Here is a 16,101-nt window from a genome sequence, read left to right on the forward strand (position 1 = left end):
TAAAGCAAGGCCCTTGCTATATATATATATATAAAAGCATAATTATAAGGCTATGAAAACCAAACGAATTTTATTTTATAGCGATTATACACTTGTATAAACATATAATGGGTAGAAGATTCAGATTCAGATTGACAATAAACCATGCCAAATATTACACACTGGCCCTTTAATAGGCTACCATTCAAGCAGTTTTCCCCTGTAATATTATTGTGATTGCAAAGGACTACATTTAAACTTACGCACTGACCCGAGCAGCAATGTTCTCCCACGCCGTCTCCCTCTCTTTTGCAGCTGTAGCGGTGTTGCACTTCTTTTTGAAAACGTGTGCAAACTCGCCATATGAGCGCATTAAGATTTCTAATTCTAGTGGGGTGAAAAACGCAGCCCTACTCTTCCCTGTTGCCATGGTGACTCGTTGAATCGGGGCTCCATTGATGCTGGCTTTTTATAGTTGTGGTGCACGCGCTTAACTCCAGGTGAAACTACTCCGAGTTGATTAAACTGATTCAAATCAGCTGTTCTGGAACCGGAAACTCAGACTTTCCTATCTCATAGTAGATCAACTCAGAGTTCAGGATTAGACTCAGAGTTTGTTGAACCTGCTTTATGAAACAGACCCCAGGTCACTCACTCTCTAGGACCACGAGTTTTACTTTAATAAGTAAACACCGATCAACAGGACCAGACTGGCCGACCCATATGCTCTCACTCAGTGGATAGATGATTTAACATTATTGCTGAAGGTGGGATGGCGAGCTTTGGCGTTGATTACTATGCCAATCTTACAAAGAAGGGTGACTTGACTTGTTTCCTCTGTTTTGTATTGCTATCAAAGCTAACTAAAAAGGTAGCATGACAGAGAAATGCAATATTCCTCTTAACACCTCCCCAATTTCTGATTAGGTGGACATGATCACCCTTATGCACATAAAGTTATTAATCCCTACAACAGTAAATACTTGTTACCTTACCTGATATGATGGTATGCTGCACATGCGAGCATTTTTGATGACTGTCCAGTCTTCACATTAAACCACAGTTGGGGCCTGACCACCAAGCGGCGCGAGGACCCTATTGAAATCCAAGGAACTTTGATCAATCTTCTTCCTCCAAATTAATTGCCTTTTTAGGAGGCTTAACATACTCAAAAACTCATGAAACTTTGCACATATATCACATCTGGTGAAAAATTTGATATTTTAAGTGCTGTGCCCCCAAAGCTGATTTGACCGACATGTACGAAACTTGGTAGGCACATGTAACATCCCAAAACATACAAAAAGCCTCTTAGTCCCATTCTCTAAACCAAACAGGAAGTTGGCCATTTTGAATTTAATGTGCAATTTTTGTGCATTTTTGGCCACTTGGTCTGACCCACTGCAAGACCTTGAAGAAGAGAAGTTATTACAAGCTTGAGGTTATCGTCAAACCATGTTTTCGTCAAACCACCTGGTACACATTTGTAGCATGCCGAGATACACCCCCCCCCCCCCCCCCCCCCCCTTCAATCCGGGGTTTCGGCAAGAGCGTCCAGTGTTCTCTATTTACAGAAACCACACCTCTGTTGACACTTTCAATGCTTCCCACAAATGTTTCTCTCAATGGAAGACACCTTGCAATAATGCTGTTGACTTCAAACCCAACACTTGACCAGTAGTAGAACAGCTCTTTCCATTTGTGCATCTAAGAAAATTTGCAAAGCTTCTCTTGCAATGTCCATGACAATTGAGTGTGAAAAAGCCTCTTTGCAATCTTCAGATGCCTGACGAGTGGAATGGATGGTTTTGCACTGTTATGGCGCCTTTCATTTCTTCCAACCATTCAAAGTTTATTGGTGACTTGCTGGAACACTTGCAAATTTTGATGGTAGTGCCTAGGTGGCAGATGAAATGCATTGCAACAGCACTCACTGTGCACACTGAGGGCCGAAATAGCTCAGCTGGGAGAGCGTTAGACTGAAGCTCTAAAGGTCCCCACTTCAATCCTGGGTTTTGGCAAGAGAGGCAAGCATTGTCTATTTACAGAAACCACACATGCAATATTCATGTGTGAACTTGCATTGGGATGCATTCCCTCTACTGCTCCTTTGAAGTGGCACAATTGAAAGTCATAGCAAAGAGCATATCCAAGACTGTGTACTTGAAAACTTGACAACTCTTCCCCCTGTGTGCAAGGCTTGTACATCACCCTTTATTTCAACAATTTGGAGCAGCTGCGGTCTGCAAAACTCAGAACCACCCTGACACAAGTTGATTGTAGAAATGATTGTGCCTATTCATTGGCTTTATATCTCACACAGGTTCACGAAAAATTGCTGAGTATTCAAAGTTTTTTAAAGGTATAGTTAGCGTTGTTCTCAAACTGGTCAAGATGGCATTTTTATCCAACTCTTTCAAGGGTGAAAGTAATATAACCAGCACATATGGTTCTTCAAAGTCAATATAAAATCCTGCCTCTGCTCTTCAGATGTGTTCCCTAGTAAGACATGTCTTACGCAATGTTCAAAATCTGACAATCTGAATATACCGATGTTTTTTGGGGGTTTTTTGTAAGAAAAGATGCACCTGTCAGAGCCTGGGTAGCTCAGACGGTAGAGCATCAGACTTTTAATCTGAGGGTCCAGGGTTCAAGTCCCTGTTCAGGCGTTCTGTTGACACTTTCAACGCTCCCCACAAGTGTTTCTCTCAATGGAAGACACCTTGCAATAATGCTGTTGACTTCAAACCCAACACTTGACCAGTAGCAGAACAGCTCTTTCCATTTGTGCATCTAAGAACATTTGCAAAGCTTTCCTTGCAATGTCCATGACAATTGAGTGTGAAAAAGCCTCTTTGCAATCATCAGATGCCTGACGAATGGAATGGATGGTTTTGCACTGTTATGGCGCCTTTCATTTCTTCCAACCATTCAAAGTTTATTGGTGACTTGCTGGAACACTTGCAAATTTTGACGGTAGTACCTAGCTGGCAGATAAAATGCATTGCAACACCACTCACTGTGCCCACTGAGGGCCGAAATAGCTTAGCTGGGAGAGCGTTAGACTGAAGATCTAAAGGTCCCCACTTCAATCCTGGGTTTTGGCAAGAGAGGCAAGCATTGTCTATTTACAGAAACTACACATGCAATATTCATGTGTAAACTTGCATTGGGATGCATTCCCTCTGCTGCTCCTTTGAAGTGGCACAATTGAAAGTCATAGCAAAGAGCATATCCAAGACTGTGTACATGAAAACTTGACAACTCTTCCCCTGGTGTGCAAGGCTTGTACATCACCCTTTATTTCAACAATATGGAGCAGCTGCGGTCTGCAAAACTCAGAACCACCCTGACACAAGTTGATTGTAGAAATGATTGTGCCTATTCATTGGTTTCATATCTGACAGAGGTTCACGAAAAATTGCTGAGTATTCAAAGTTTTTTAAAGGTATAGTTAGCGTTGCACTCAAACTGGTCAAGATGGCATTTTTATCCAACTCTTTCAAGTGTGAAAGTAATATAACCAACACATATGGTTCTTCAAAGTCAATATAAAATCCTGCCTCTGCTCTTCAGATGTGTTCCCTAGTAAGACATGTCTTACGCAATGTTCAAAATCTGACAATCTGAATATACCGATGTTTTTTGGGGTTTTTTTGTAAGAAAAGATGCACCTTTCAGAGCCTGGGTAGCTCAGACGGTAGAGCATCAGACTTTTAATCTGAGGGTCCAGGGTTCAAGTCCCTGTCCAGGCATTCTGTTGACACTTTCAACGCTCCCTACAAGTGTTTCTCTCAATGGAAGACACCTTGCAATAATGCTGTTGACTTCAAACCCAACACTTGACCAGTAGCAGAACAGCTCTTTCCATTTGTGCATCTAAGAACATTTGCAAAGCTTTCCTTGCAATGTCCATGACAGTTGAGTGTGAAAAAGCCTCTTTGCAATCATCAGATGCCTGACAAATGGAATGGATGGTTTTACACTGTTATGGCGCCTTTCATTTCTTCCAACCATTCAAAGTTTATTGGTGACTTGCTGGAACACTTGCAAATTTTGACGGTAGTACCTAGCTGGCAGATAAAATGCATTGCAACAGCACTCACTGTGCACACTGAGGGCCGAAATAGCTCAGCTGGGAGAGCGTTAGACTGAAGATCTAAAGATCCCCAGTTCAATCCTGAGTTTCTGCAAGAGAGTCAAGCGTTGTCTATTTACAGAAACTACACATGCAATATTCATGTGTAAACTTGCATTGGGATGCATTCCCTCTGCTGCTCCTTTGAAGTGGCACAATTGAAAGTCATAGCAAAGAGCATATCCAAGACTGTGTACATGAAAACTTGACAACTCTTCCCCTGGTGTGCAAGGCTTGTACATCACCCTTTATTTCAACAATATGGAGCAGCTGCGGTCTGCAAAACTCAGAACCACCCTGACACAAGTTGATTGTAGAAATGATTGTGCCTATTCATTGGTTTCATATCTGACAGAGGTTCACGAAAAATTGCTGAGTATTCAAAGTTTTTTAAAGGTATAGTTAGCGTTGCACTCAAACTGGTCAAGATGGCATTTTTATCCAACTCTTTCAAGTGTGAAAGTAATATAACCAACACATATGGTTCTTCAAAGTCAATATAAAATCCTGCCTCTGCTCTTCAGATGTGTTCCCTAGTAAGACATGTCTTACGCAATGTTCAAAATCTGACAATCTGAATATACAGATGTTTTTTGGGGTTTTTTTGTAAGAAAAGATGCACCTTTCAGAGCCTGGATAGCTCAGACGGTAGAGCATCAGACTTTTAATCTGAGGGTCCAGGGTTCAAGTCCCTGTTCAGGCGTTCTGTTGACACTTTCAACACTCCCCACAAGTGTTTCTCTCAGTGGAAGACACCTTGCAATAATGCTGTTGACTTCAAACCCAACACTTGACCAGTAGCAGAACAGCTCTTTCCATTTGTGCATCTAAGAACATTTGCAAAGCTTTCCTTGCAATGTCCATGACAATTGAGTGTGAAAAAGCCTCTTTGCAATCATCAGATGCCTGACGAATGGAATGGATGGTTTTGCACTGTTATGGCCTTTCATTTCTTCCAACCATTCAAAGTTTATTGGTGACTTGCTGGAACACTTGCAAATTTTGACGTTAGTACCTAGCTGGCAGATAAAATGCATTGCAACACCACTCACTGTGCCCACTGAGGGCCGAAATAGCTCAGCTGAGAGAGCGTTAGACTGAAGATCTAAAGATCCCCAGTTCAATCCTGAGTTTCTGCAAGAGAGTCAAGCGTTGTCTATTTACAGAAACTACACATGCAATATTCATGTGTAAACTTGCATTGGGATGCATTCCCTCTGCTGCTCCTTTGAAGTGGCACAATTGAAAGTCATAGCAAAGAGCATATCCAAGACTGTGTACATGAAAACTTGACAACTCTTCCCCTGGTGTGCAAGGCTTGTACATCACCCTTTATTTCAACAATATGGAGCAGCTGCGGTCTGCAAAACTCAGAACCACCCTGACACAAGTTGATTGTAGAAATGATTGTGCCTATTCATTGGTTTCATATCTGACAGACGTTCACGAAAAATTGCTGAGTATTCAAAGTTTTTTAAAGGTATAGTTAGCGTTGCACTCAAACTGGTCAAGATGGCATTTTTATCCAACTCTTTCAAGTGTGAAAGTAATATAACCAACACATATGGTTCTTCAAAGTCAATATAAAATCCTGCCTCTGCTCTTCAGATGTGTTCCCTAGTAAGACATGTCTTACGCAATGTTCAAAATCTGACAATCTGAATATACAGATGTTTTTTGGGGTTTTTTTGTAAGAAAAGATGCACCTTTCAGAGCCTGGGTAGCTCAGAAGGTAGAGCATCAGACTTTTAATCTGAGGGTCCAGGGTTCAAGTCCCTGCTCAGGCATTCTGTTGACACTTTCAACACTCCCTACAAGTGTTTCTCTCAGTGGAAGACACCTTGCAATAATGCTGTTGACTTCAAACCCAACACTTGACCAGTAGCAGAACAGCTCTTTCCATTTGTGCATCTAAGAACATTTGCAAAGCTTTCCTTGCAATGTCCATGACAATTGAGTGTGAAAAAGCCTCTTTGCAATCATCAGATGCCTGACGAATGGAATGGATGGTTTTGCACTGTTATGGCGCCTTTCATTTCTTCCAACCATTCAAAGTTTATTGGTGACTTGCTGGAACACTTGCAAATTTTGACGGTAGTACCTAGCTGGCAGATAAAATGCATTGCAACAGCACTCACTGTGCCCACTGAGGGCCGAAATAGCTCAGCTGGGAGAGCGTTAGACTGAAGATCTAAAGGTCCCCACTTCAATCCTGGGTTTTGGCAAGAGAGGCAAGCATTGTCTATTTACAGAAACTACACATGCAATATTCATGTGTAAACTTGCATTGGGATGCATTCCCTCTGCTGCTCCTTTGAAGTGGCACAATTGAAAGTCATAGCAAAGAGCATATCCAAGACTGTGTACATGAAAACTTGACAACTCTTCCCCTGGTCTGCAAGGCTTGTACATCACCCTTTATTTCAACAATATGGAGCAGCTGCGGTCTGCAAAACTCAGAACCACCCTGACACAAGTTGATTGTAGAAATGATTGTGCCTATTCATTGGTTTCATATCTGACAGAGGTTCACGAAAAATTGCTGAGTATTCAAAGTTTTTTAAAGGTATAGTTAGCGTTGTACTCAAACTGGTCAAGATGGCATTTTTATCCAACTCTTTCAAGTGTGAAAGTAATATAACCAACACATATGGTTCTTCAAAGTCAATATAAAATCCTGCCTCTGCTCTTCAGATGTGTTCCCTAGTAAGACATGTCTTACGCAATGTTCAAAATCTGACAATCTGAATATACAGATGTTTTTTGGGGTTTTTTTGTAAGAAAAGATGCACCTTTCAGAGCCTGGGTAGCTCAGACGGTAGAGCATCAGACTTTTAATCTGAGGGTCCAGGGTTCAAGTCCCTGTTCAGGCGTTCTGTTGACACTTTCAACGCTCCCCACAAGTGTTTCTCTCAATGGAAGACACCTTGCAATAATGCTGTTGACTTCAAACCCAACACTTGACCAGTAGCAGAACAGCTCTTTCCATTTGTGCATCTAAGAACATTTGCAAAGCTTTCCTTGCAATGTCTATGACAGTTGAGTGTGAAAAAGCCTCTTTGCAATCATCAGATGCCTGACAAATGGAATGGATGGTTTTGCACTGTTATGGCGCCTTTCATTTCTTCCAACCATTCAAAGTTTATTGGTGACTTGCTGGAACACTTGCAAATTTTGACGGTAGTACCTAGCTGGCAGATAAAATGCATTGCAACAGCACTCACTGTGCACACTGAGGGCCGAAATAGCTCAGCTGGGAGAGCGTTAGACTGAAGATCTAAAGGTCCCCACTTCAATCCTGGGTTTTGGCAAGAGAGGCAAGCATTGTCTATTTACAGAAACTACACATGCAATATTCATGTGTAAACTTGCATTGGGATGCATTCCCTCTGCTGCTCCTTTGAAGTGGCACAATTGAAAGTCATAGCAAAGAGCATATCCAAGACTGTGTACATGAAAACTTGACAACTTTTCCCCTGGTGTGCAAGGCTTGTACATCACCCTTTATTTCAACAATATGGAGCAGCTGCGGTCTGCAAAACTCAGAACCACCCTGACACAAGTTGATTGTAGAAATGATTGTGCCTATTCATTGGTTTCATATCTGACAGAGGTTCACGAAAAATTGCTGAGTATTCAAAGTTTTTTAAAGGTATAGTTAGCGTTGCACTTAAACTGGTCAAGATGGCATTTTTATCCAACTCTTTCAAGTGTGAAAGTAATATAACCAACACATATGGTTCTTCAAAGTCAATATAAAATCCTGCCTCTGCTCTTCAGATGTGTTCCCTAGTAAGACATGTCTTACGCAATGTTCAAAATCTGACAATCTGAATATACAGATGTTTTTTTGGGTTTTTTTGTAAGAAAAGATGCACCTGTCAGAGCCTGGGTAGCTCAGACGGTAGAGCATCAGACTTTTAATCTGAGGGTCCAGGGTTCAAGTCCCTGTTCAGGCGTTCTGTTGACACTTTCTACACTCCCCACAAGTGTTTCTCTCAGTGGAAGACACCTTGCAATAATGCTGTTGACTTCAAACCCAACACTTGACCAGTAGCAGAACAGCTCTTTCCATTTGTGCATCTAAGAAAATTTGCAAAGCTTCCTTTGCAATGTCCATGACAATTGACTGTGAAAAAGCCTCTTTGCAATCATCAGATGCCTGACGAATGGAATGCATGGTTTCTTGCACTGTTATGGCGCCTTTCATTTCTTCCAACCATTCAAAGTTTATTGGTGACTTGCTGGAACACTTGCAAATTTTGACGGTAGTACCTAGCTGGCAGATAAAATGCATTGCAACAGCACTCACCGTGCACACTGAGGGCTGAAATAGCTCAGCTGGGAGAGCGTTAGACTGAAGATCTAAAGGACCCCAGTTCAATCCTGGGTTTTGGCAAGAGAGGCAAGCATTCTCTATTTACAGAAACTACACATGCAATATTCATGTGTAAACTTGCATTGGGATGCATTCCCTCTGCTGCTCCTTTGAAGTGGCACAATTGAAAGTCATAGCAAAGAGCATATCCAAGACTGTGTACATGAAAACTTGACAACTCTTCCCCTGGTGTGCAAGGCTTGTACATCACCCTTTATTTCAACAATATGGAGCAGCTGCGGTCTGCAAAACTCAGAACCACCCTGACACAAGTTGATTGTAGAAATGATTGTGCCTATTCATTGGTTTCATATCTGACAGAGGTTCACGAAAAATTGCTGAGTATTCAAAGTTTTTTAAAGGTATAGTTAGCGTTGCACTTAAACTGGTCAAGATGGCATTTTTATCCAACTCTTTCAAGTGTGAAAGTAATATAACCAACACATATGGTTCTTCAAAGTCAATATAAAATCCTGCCTCTGCTCTTCAGATGTGTTCCCTAGTAAGACATGTCTTACGCAATGTTCAAAATCTGACAATCTGAATATACAGATGTTTTTTGGGGGTTTTTTGTAAGAAAAGATGCACCTTTCAGAGCCTGGGTAGCTCAGACGGTAGAGCATCAGACTTTTAATCTGAGGGTCCAGGGTTCAAGTCCCTGTTCAGGCGTTCTGTTGACACTTTCAACACTCCCCACAAGTGTTTCTCTCAGTGGAAGACACCTTGCAATAATGCTGTTGACTTCAAACCCAACACTTGACCAGTGGCAGAACAGCTCTTTCCATTTGTGCATCTAAGAAAATTTGCAAAGCTTTCCTTGCAATGTCCATGACAATTGAGTGTGAAAAAGCCTCTCTGCAATCATCAGATGCCTGACGAATGGAATGGATGGTTTTGCACTGTTATGGCGCCTTTCATTTCTTCCAACCATTCAAAGTTTATTGGTGACTTGCTGGAACACTTGCAAATTTTGACGGTAGTACCTAGCTGGCAGATAAAATGTATTGCAACAGCACTCACTGTGCCCACTGAGGGCCGAAATAGCTCAGCTGGGAGAGCGTTAGACTGAAGCTCTAAAGATCCCCAGTTCAATCCTGAGTTTCTGCAAGAGAGTCAAGCGTTGTCTATTTACAGAAACCACACATGTACATTAATGTGCCATATTCCTGTGTGAACTTGCATTGGGATGCATTCCCTCTGCTGCTCCTTTGAAGTGGCACAATTGAAAGTCATAGCAAAGAGCATATCCAAGACTGTGTACATGAAAACTTGACAACTCTTCCCCTGGTGTGCAAGGCTTGTACATCACCCTTTATTTCAACAATATGGAGCAGCTGCGGTCTGCAAAACTCAGAACCACCCTGACACAAGTTGATTGTAGAAATGATTGTGCCTATTCATTGGTTTCATATCTGACAGAGGTTCACGAAAAATTGCTGAGTATTCAAAGTTTTTTAAAGGTATAGTTAGCGTTGCACTCAAACTGGTCAAGATGGCATTTTTATCCAACTCTTTCAAGTGTGAAAGTAATATAACCAACACATATGGTTCTTCAAAGTCAATATAAAATCCTGCCTCTGCTCTTCAGATGTGTTCCCTAGTAAGACATGTCTTACGCAATGTTCAAAATCTGACAATCTGAATATACCGATGTTTTTTGGGGGTTTTTTGTAAGAAAAGATGCACATTTCAGTGCCTGGGTAGCTCAGACGGTAGAGCATCAGACTTTTAATCTGAGGGTCCAGGGTTCAAGTCCCTGTTCAGGCATTCTGTTGACACTTTCAACACTCCCTACAAGTGTTTCTCTCAATGGAAGACACCTTGCAATAATGCTGTTGACTTCAAACCCAACACTTGACCAGTAGCAGAACAGCTCTTTCCATTTGTGCATCTAAGAACATTTGCAAAGCTTTCCTTGCAATGTCCATGACAGTTGAGTGTGAAAAAGCCTCTTTGCAATCATCAGATGCCTGACGAATGGAATGGATGGTTTTACACTGTTATGGCGCCTTTCATTTCTTCCAACCATTCAAAGTTTATTGGTGACTTGCTGGAACACTTGCAAATTTTGACGGTAGTACCTAGCTGGCAGATAAAATGCATTGCAACAGCACTCACTGTGCCCACTGAGGGCTGAAATAGCTCAGCTGGGAGAGCGTTAGACTGAAGATCTAAAGGTCCCCACTTCAATCCTGGGTTTTGGCAAGAGAGGCAAGCATTGTGTATTTACAGAAACTACACATGCAATATTCATGTGTAAACTTGCATTGGGATGCATTCCCTCTGCTGCTCCTGTGAGGTGGCACAATTGAAAGTCATAGCAAAGAGCATATCCAAGACTGTGTACATGAAAACTTAACAACTCTTCCCCTGCTGTGCAAGGCTTGTACATCACCCTTTATTTCAACAATATGGAGCAGCTGCGGTCTGCAAAACTCAGAACCACCCTGACACAAGTTGATTGTAGAAATGATTGTGCCTATTCATTGGTTTCATATCTGACAGAGGTTCACGAAAAATTGCTGAGTATTCAAAGTTTTTTCAAGGTATAGTTAGCGTTGTACTCAAACTGGTCAAGATGGCATTTTTATCCAACTCTTTCAAGTGTGAAAGTAATATAACCAACACATATGGTTCTTCAAAGTCAATATAAAATCCTGCCTCTGCTCTTCAGATGTGTTCCCTAGTAAGACATGTCTTACGCAATGTTCAAAATCTGACAATCTGAATATACAGATGTTTTCTGGGGTTTTTTTGTAAGAAAAGATGCACCTGTCAGAGCCTGGGTAGCTCAGACGGTAGAGCATCAGACTTTTAATCTGAGGGTCCAGGGTTCAAGTCCCTGTTCAGGCGTTCTGTTGACACTTTCAACACTCCCCACAAGTGTTTCTCTCAGTGGAAGACACCTTGCAATAATGCTGTTGACTTCAAACCCAACACTTGACCAGTAGCAGAACAGCTCTTTCCATTTGTGCATCTAAGAAAATTTGCAAAGCTTTCCTTGCAATGTCCATGACAATTGAGTGTGAAAAAGCCTCTTTGCAATCATCAGATGCCTGACAAATGGAATGGATGGTTTTGCACTGTTATGGCGCCTTTCATTTCTTCCAACCATTCAAAGTTTATTGGTGACTTGCTGGAACACTTGCAAATTTTGACGGTAGTACCTAGCTGGCAGATAAAATGCATTGCAACAGCACTCACTGTGCACACTGAGGGCTGAAATAGCTCAGCTGGGAGAGCGTTAGACTGAAGATCTAAAGATCCCCACTTCAATCCTGGGTTTTGGCAAGAGAGGCAAGCATTGTCTATTTACAGAAACTACACATGCAATATTCATGTGTAAACTTGCATTGGGATGCATTCCCTCTGCTGCTCCTTTGAAGTGGCACAATTGAAAGTCATAGCAAAGAGCATATCCAAGACTGTGTACATGAAAACTTGACAACTCTTCCCCTGGTGTGCAAGGCTTGTACATCACCCTTTATTTCAACAATATGGAGCAGCTGCGGTCTGCAAAACTCAGAACCACCCTGACACAAGTTGATTGTAGAAATGATTGTGCCTATTCATTGGTTTCATATCTGACAGAGGTTCACGAAAAATTGCTGAGTATTCAAAGTTTTTTAAAGGTATAGTTAGCGTTGCACTTAAACTGGTCAAAATGGCATTTTTATCCAACTCTTTCAAGTGTGAAAGTAATATAACCAACACATATGGTTCTTCAAAGTCAATATAAAATCCTGCCTCTGCTCTTCAGATGTGTTCCCTAGTAAGACATGTCTTACGCAATGTTCAAAATCTGACAATCTGAATATACAGATGTTTTTTGGGGGTTTTTTGTAAGAAAAGATGCACCTTTCAGAGCCTGGGTAGCTCAGACGGTAGAGCATCAGACTTTTAATCTGAGGGTCCAGGGTTCAAGTCCCTGTTCAGGCGTTCTGTTGACACTTTCAACGCTCCCCACAAGTGTTTCTCTCAATGGAAGACACCTTGCAATAATGCTGTTGACTTCAAACCCAACACTTGACCAGTAGCAGAACAGCTCTTTCCATTTGTGCATCTAAGAACATTTGCAAAGCTTTCCTTGCAATGTCTATGACAGTTGAGTGTGAAAAAGCCTCTTTGCAATCATCAGATGCCTGACAAATGGAATGGATGGTTTTGCACTGTTATGGCGCCTTTCATTTCTTCCAACCATTCAAAGTTTATTGGTGACTTGCTGGAACACTTGCAAATTTTGACGGTAGTACCTAGCTGGCAGATAAAATGCATTGCAACAGCACTCACTGTGCACACTGAGGGCCGAAATAGCTCAGCTGGGAGAGCGTTAGACTGAAGATCTAAAGGTCCCCACTTCAATCCTGGGTTTTGGCAAGAGAGGCAAGCATTGTCTATTTACAGAAACTACACATGCAATATTCATGTGTAAACTTGCATTGGGATGCATTCCCTCTGCTGCTCCTTTGAAGTGGCACAATTGAAAGTCATAGCAAAGAGCATATCCAAGACTGTGTACATGAAAACTTGACAACTTTTCCCCTGGTGTGCAAGGCTTGTACATCACCCTTTATTTCAACAATATGGAGCAGCTGCGGTCTGCAAAACTCAGAACCACCCTGACACAAGTTGATTGTAGAAATGATTGTGCCTATTCATTGGTTTCATATCTGACAGAGGTTCACAAAAAATTGCTGAGTATTCAAAGTTTTTTAAAGGTATAGTTAGCGTTGCACTTAAACTGGTCAAGATGGCATTTTTATCCAACTCTTTCAAGTGTGAAAGTAATATAACCAACACATATGGTTCTTCAAAGTCAATATAAAATCCTGCCTCTGCTCTTCAGATGTGTTCCCTAGTAAGACATGTCTTACGCAATGTTCAAAATCTGACAATCTGAATATACAGATGTTTTTTGGGGTTTTTTTGTAAGAAAAGATGCACCTGTCAGAGCCTGGGTAGCTCAGACGGTAGAGCATCAGACTTTTAATCTGAGGGTCCAGGGTTCAAGTCCCTGTTCAGGCGTTCTGTTGACACTTTCTACACTCCCCACAAGTGTTTCTCTCAGTGGAAGACACCTTGCAATAATGCTGTTGACTTCAAACCCAACACTTGACCAGTAGCAGAACAGCTCTTTCCATTTGTGCATCTAAGAAAATTTGCAAAGCTTCCTTTGCAATGTCCATGACAATTGACTGTGAAAAAGCCTCTTTGCAATCATCAGATGCCTGACGAATGGAATGCATGGTTTCTTGCACTGTTATGGCGCCTTTCATTTCTTCCAACCATTCAAAGTTTATTGGTGACTTGCTGGAACACTTGCAAATTTTGACGGTAGTACCTAGCTGGCAGATAAAATGCATTGCAACAGCACTCACCGTGCACACTGAGGGCTGAAATAGCTCAGCTGGGAGAGCGTTAGACTGAAGATCTAAAGGACCCCAGTTCAATCCTGGGTTTTGGCAAGAGAGGCAAGCATTCTCTATTTACAGAAACTACACATGCAATATTCATGTGTAAACTTGCATTGGGATGCATTCCCTCTGCTGCTCCTTTGAAGTGGCACAATTGAAAGTCATAGCAAAGAGCATATCCAAGACTGTGTACATGAAAACTTGACAACTCTTCCCCTGGTGTGCAAGGCTTGTACATCACCCTTTATTTCAACAATATGGAGCAGCTGCGGTCTGCAAAACTCAGAACCACCCTGACACAAGTTGATTGTAGAAATGATTGTGCCTATTCATTGGTTTCATATCTGACAGAGGTTCACGAAAAATTGCTGAGTATTCAAAGTTTTTTAAAGGTATAGTTAGCGTTGCACTTAAACTGGTCAAGATGGCATTTTTATCCAACTCTTTCAAGTGTGAAAGTAATATAACCAACACATATGGTTCTTCAAAGTCAATATAAAATCCTGCCTCTGCTCTTCAGATGTGTTCCCTAGTAAGACATGTCTTACGCAATGTTCAAAATCTGACAATCTGAATATACAGATGTTTTTTGGGGGTTTTTTGTAAGAAAAGATGCACCTTTCAGAGCCTGGGTAGCTCAGACGGTAGAGCATCAGACTTTTAATCTGAGGGTCCAGGGTTCAAGTCCCTGTTCAGGCATTCTGTTGACACTTTCAACACTCCCCACAAGTGTTTCTCTCAATGGAAGACACCTTGCAATAATGCTGTTGACTTCAAACCCAACACTTGACCAGTAGCAGAACAGCTCTTTCCATTTGTGCATCTAAGAACATTTGCAAAGCTTTCCTTGCAATGTCCATGACAGTTGAGTGTGAAAAAGCCTCTTTGCAATCATCAGATGCCTGACAAATGGAATGGATGGTTTTGCACTGTTATGGCGCCTTTCATTTCTTCCAACCATTCAAAGTTTATTGGTGACTTGCTGGAACACTTGCAAATTTTGACGGTAGTACCTAGCTGGCAGATAAAATGCATTGCAACAGCACTCACTGTGCACACTGAGGGCCGAAATAGCTCAGCTGGGAGAGCGTTAGACTGAAGATCTAAAGGACCCCAGTTCAATCCTGGGTTTTGGCAAGAGAGGCAAGCATTCTCTATTTACAGAAACTACACATGCAATATTCATGTGTAAACTTGCATTGGGATGCATTCCCTCTGCTGCTCCTTTGAAGTGGCACAATTGAGAGTCATAGCAAAGAGCATATCCAAGACTGTGTACATGAAAACTTGACAACTCTTCCCCTGGTGTGCAAGGCTTGTACATCACCCTTTATTTCAACAATATGGAGCAGCTGCGGTCTGCAAAACTCAGAACCACCCTGACACAAGTTGATTGTAGAAATGATTGTGCCTATTCATTGGTTTCATATCTGACAGAGGTTCACGAAAAATTGCTGAGTATTCAAAGTTTTTTAAAGGTATAGTTAGCGTTGCACTTAAACTGGTCAAGATGGCATTTTTATCCAACTCTTTCAAGTGTGAAAGTAATATAACCAACACATATGGTTCTTCAAAGTCAATATAAAATCCTGCCTCTGCTCTTCAGATGTGTTCCCTAGTAAGACATGTCTTACGCAATGTTCAAAATCTGACAATCTGAATATACAGATGTTTTTTGGGGGTTTTTTGTAAGAAAAGATGCACCTGTCAGAGCCTGGATAGCTCAGACGGTAGAGCATCAGACTTTTAATCTGAGGGTCCAGGGTTCAAGTCCCTGTTCAGGCGTTCTGTTGACACTTTCAACACTCCCCACAAGTGTTTCTCTCAGTGGAAGACACCTTGCAATAATGCTGTTGACTTCAAACCCAACACTTGACCAGTGGCAGAACAGCTCTTTCCATTTGTGCATCTAAGAAAATTTGCAAAGCTTTCCTTGCAATGTCCATGACAATTGAGTGTGAAAAAGCCTCTCTGCAATCATCAGATGCCTGACGAATGGAATGGATGGTTTTGCACTGTTATGGCGCCTTTCATTTCTTCCAACCATTCAAAGTTTATTGGTGACTTGCTGGAACACTTGCAAATTTTGACGGTAGTACCTAGCTGGCAGATAAAATGTATTGCAACAGCACTCACTGTGCCCACTGAGGGCCGAAATAGCTCAGCTGGGAGAGCGTTAGACTGAAGCTCTA

The 16,101-nt window shown here is 41.7% G+C and overlaps 24 non-coding genes across 24 annotated transcripts; all 24 read left to right on the forward strand.

The window, feature by feature from the left end:
- The first annotated feature begins 1,927 nt into the window (after window positions 1-1,927).
- trnaf-gaa (transfer RNA phenylalanine (anticodon GAA)) lies at window positions 1,928-2,000 on the forward strand. The gene has a single exon. It is a non-coding gene; the product is annotated as a tRNA-Phe (tRNA).
- Window positions 2,001-2,575: 575 nt separating this feature from the next.
- Window positions 2,576-2,648, forward strand: trnak-uuu (transfer RNA lysine (anticodon UUU)). Its single transcript has one exon. It is a non-coding gene; the product is annotated as a tRNA-Lys (tRNA).
- Window positions 2,649-3,013: 365 nt separating this feature from the next.
- On the forward strand, window positions 3,014-3,086 carry trnaf-gaa (transfer RNA phenylalanine (anticodon GAA)). The gene has a single exon. It is a non-coding gene; the product is annotated as a tRNA-Phe (tRNA).
- Window positions 3,087-3,661: 575 nt separating this feature from the next.
- trnak-uuu (transfer RNA lysine (anticodon UUU)) lies at window positions 3,662-3,734 on the forward strand. Its single transcript has one exon. It is a non-coding gene; the product is annotated as a tRNA-Lys (tRNA).
- A 365-nt stretch (window positions 3,735-4,099) lies between these two features.
- trnaf-gaa (transfer RNA phenylalanine (anticodon GAA)) lies at window positions 4,100-4,172 on the forward strand. The gene has a single exon. It is a non-coding gene; the product is annotated as a tRNA-Phe (tRNA).
- A 575-nt stretch (window positions 4,173-4,747) lies between these two features.
- trnak-uuu (transfer RNA lysine (anticodon UUU)) lies at window positions 4,748-4,820 on the forward strand. Its single transcript has one exon. It is a non-coding gene; the product is annotated as a tRNA-Lys (tRNA).
- A 1,011-nt stretch (window positions 4,821-5,831) lies between these two features.
- Window positions 5,832-5,904, forward strand: trnak-uuu (transfer RNA lysine (anticodon UUU)). Its single transcript has one exon. It is a non-coding gene; the product is annotated as a tRNA-Lys (tRNA).
- Window positions 5,905-6,269: 365 nt separating this feature from the next.
- trnaf-gaa (transfer RNA phenylalanine (anticodon GAA)) lies at window positions 6,270-6,342 on the forward strand. Its single transcript has one exon. It is a non-coding gene; the product is annotated as a tRNA-Phe (tRNA).
- Window positions 6,343-6,917: 575 nt separating this feature from the next.
- Window positions 6,918-6,990, forward strand: trnak-uuu (transfer RNA lysine (anticodon UUU)). The gene has a single exon. It is a non-coding gene; the product is annotated as a tRNA-Lys (tRNA).
- A 365-nt stretch (window positions 6,991-7,355) lies between these two features.
- On the forward strand, window positions 7,356-7,428 carry trnaf-gaa (transfer RNA phenylalanine (anticodon GAA)). The gene has a single exon. It is a non-coding gene; the product is annotated as a tRNA-Phe (tRNA).
- Window positions 7,429-8,003: 575 nt separating this feature from the next.
- On the forward strand, window positions 8,004-8,076 carry trnak-uuu (transfer RNA lysine (anticodon UUU)). The gene has a single exon. It is a non-coding gene; the product is annotated as a tRNA-Lys (tRNA).
- Window positions 8,077-8,443: 367 nt separating this feature from the next.
- trnaf-gaa (transfer RNA phenylalanine (anticodon GAA)) lies at window positions 8,444-8,516 on the forward strand. The gene has a single exon. It is a non-coding gene; the product is annotated as a tRNA-Phe (tRNA).
- Window positions 8,517-9,091: 575 nt separating this feature from the next.
- Window positions 9,092-9,164, forward strand: trnak-uuu (transfer RNA lysine (anticodon UUU)). Its single transcript has one exon. It is a non-coding gene; the product is annotated as a tRNA-Lys (tRNA).
- Window positions 9,165-10,189: 1,025 nt separating this feature from the next.
- On the forward strand, window positions 10,190-10,262 carry trnak-uuu (transfer RNA lysine (anticodon UUU)). The gene has a single exon. It is a non-coding gene; the product is annotated as a tRNA-Lys (tRNA).
- Window positions 10,263-10,627: 365 nt separating this feature from the next.
- On the forward strand, window positions 10,628-10,700 carry trnaf-gaa (transfer RNA phenylalanine (anticodon GAA)). Its single transcript has one exon. It is a non-coding gene; the product is annotated as a tRNA-Phe (tRNA).
- Window positions 10,701-11,275: 575 nt separating this feature from the next.
- Window positions 11,276-11,348, forward strand: trnak-uuu (transfer RNA lysine (anticodon UUU)). Its single transcript has one exon. It is a non-coding gene; the product is annotated as a tRNA-Lys (tRNA).
- Window positions 11,349-11,713: 365 nt separating this feature from the next.
- trnaf-gaa (transfer RNA phenylalanine (anticodon GAA)) lies at window positions 11,714-11,786 on the forward strand. The gene has a single exon. It is a non-coding gene; the product is annotated as a tRNA-Phe (tRNA).
- A 575-nt stretch (window positions 11,787-12,361) lies between these two features.
- trnak-uuu (transfer RNA lysine (anticodon UUU)) lies at window positions 12,362-12,434 on the forward strand. The gene has a single exon. It is a non-coding gene; the product is annotated as a tRNA-Lys (tRNA).
- A 365-nt stretch (window positions 12,435-12,799) lies between these two features.
- trnaf-gaa (transfer RNA phenylalanine (anticodon GAA)) lies at window positions 12,800-12,872 on the forward strand. The gene has a single exon. It is a non-coding gene; the product is annotated as a tRNA-Phe (tRNA).
- Window positions 12,873-13,447: 575 nt separating this feature from the next.
- Window positions 13,448-13,520, forward strand: trnak-uuu (transfer RNA lysine (anticodon UUU)). The gene has a single exon. It is a non-coding gene; the product is annotated as a tRNA-Lys (tRNA).
- Window positions 13,521-13,887: 367 nt separating this feature from the next.
- On the forward strand, window positions 13,888-13,960 carry trnaf-gaa (transfer RNA phenylalanine (anticodon GAA)). The gene has a single exon. It is a non-coding gene; the product is annotated as a tRNA-Phe (tRNA).
- Window positions 13,961-14,535: 575 nt separating this feature from the next.
- Window positions 14,536-14,608, forward strand: trnak-uuu (transfer RNA lysine (anticodon UUU)). The gene has a single exon. It is a non-coding gene; the product is annotated as a tRNA-Lys (tRNA).
- Window positions 14,609-14,973: 365 nt separating this feature from the next.
- trnaf-gaa (transfer RNA phenylalanine (anticodon GAA)) lies at window positions 14,974-15,046 on the forward strand. The gene has a single exon. It is a non-coding gene; the product is annotated as a tRNA-Phe (tRNA).
- Window positions 15,047-15,621: 575 nt separating this feature from the next.
- On the forward strand, window positions 15,622-15,694 carry trnak-uuu (transfer RNA lysine (anticodon UUU)). The gene has a single exon. It is a non-coding gene; the product is annotated as a tRNA-Lys (tRNA).
- Window positions 15,695-16,101: the final 407 nt, after the last annotated feature.

The sequence above is a fragment of the Epinephelus lanceolatus genome, chromosome 21 (assembly GCF_041903045.1).
Source record: "Epinephelus lanceolatus isolate andai-2023 chromosome 21, ASM4190304v1, whole genome shotgun sequence".
NCBI lineage: Eukaryota > Metazoa > Chordata > Actinopteri > Perciformes > Serranidae > Epinephelus > Epinephelus lanceolatus.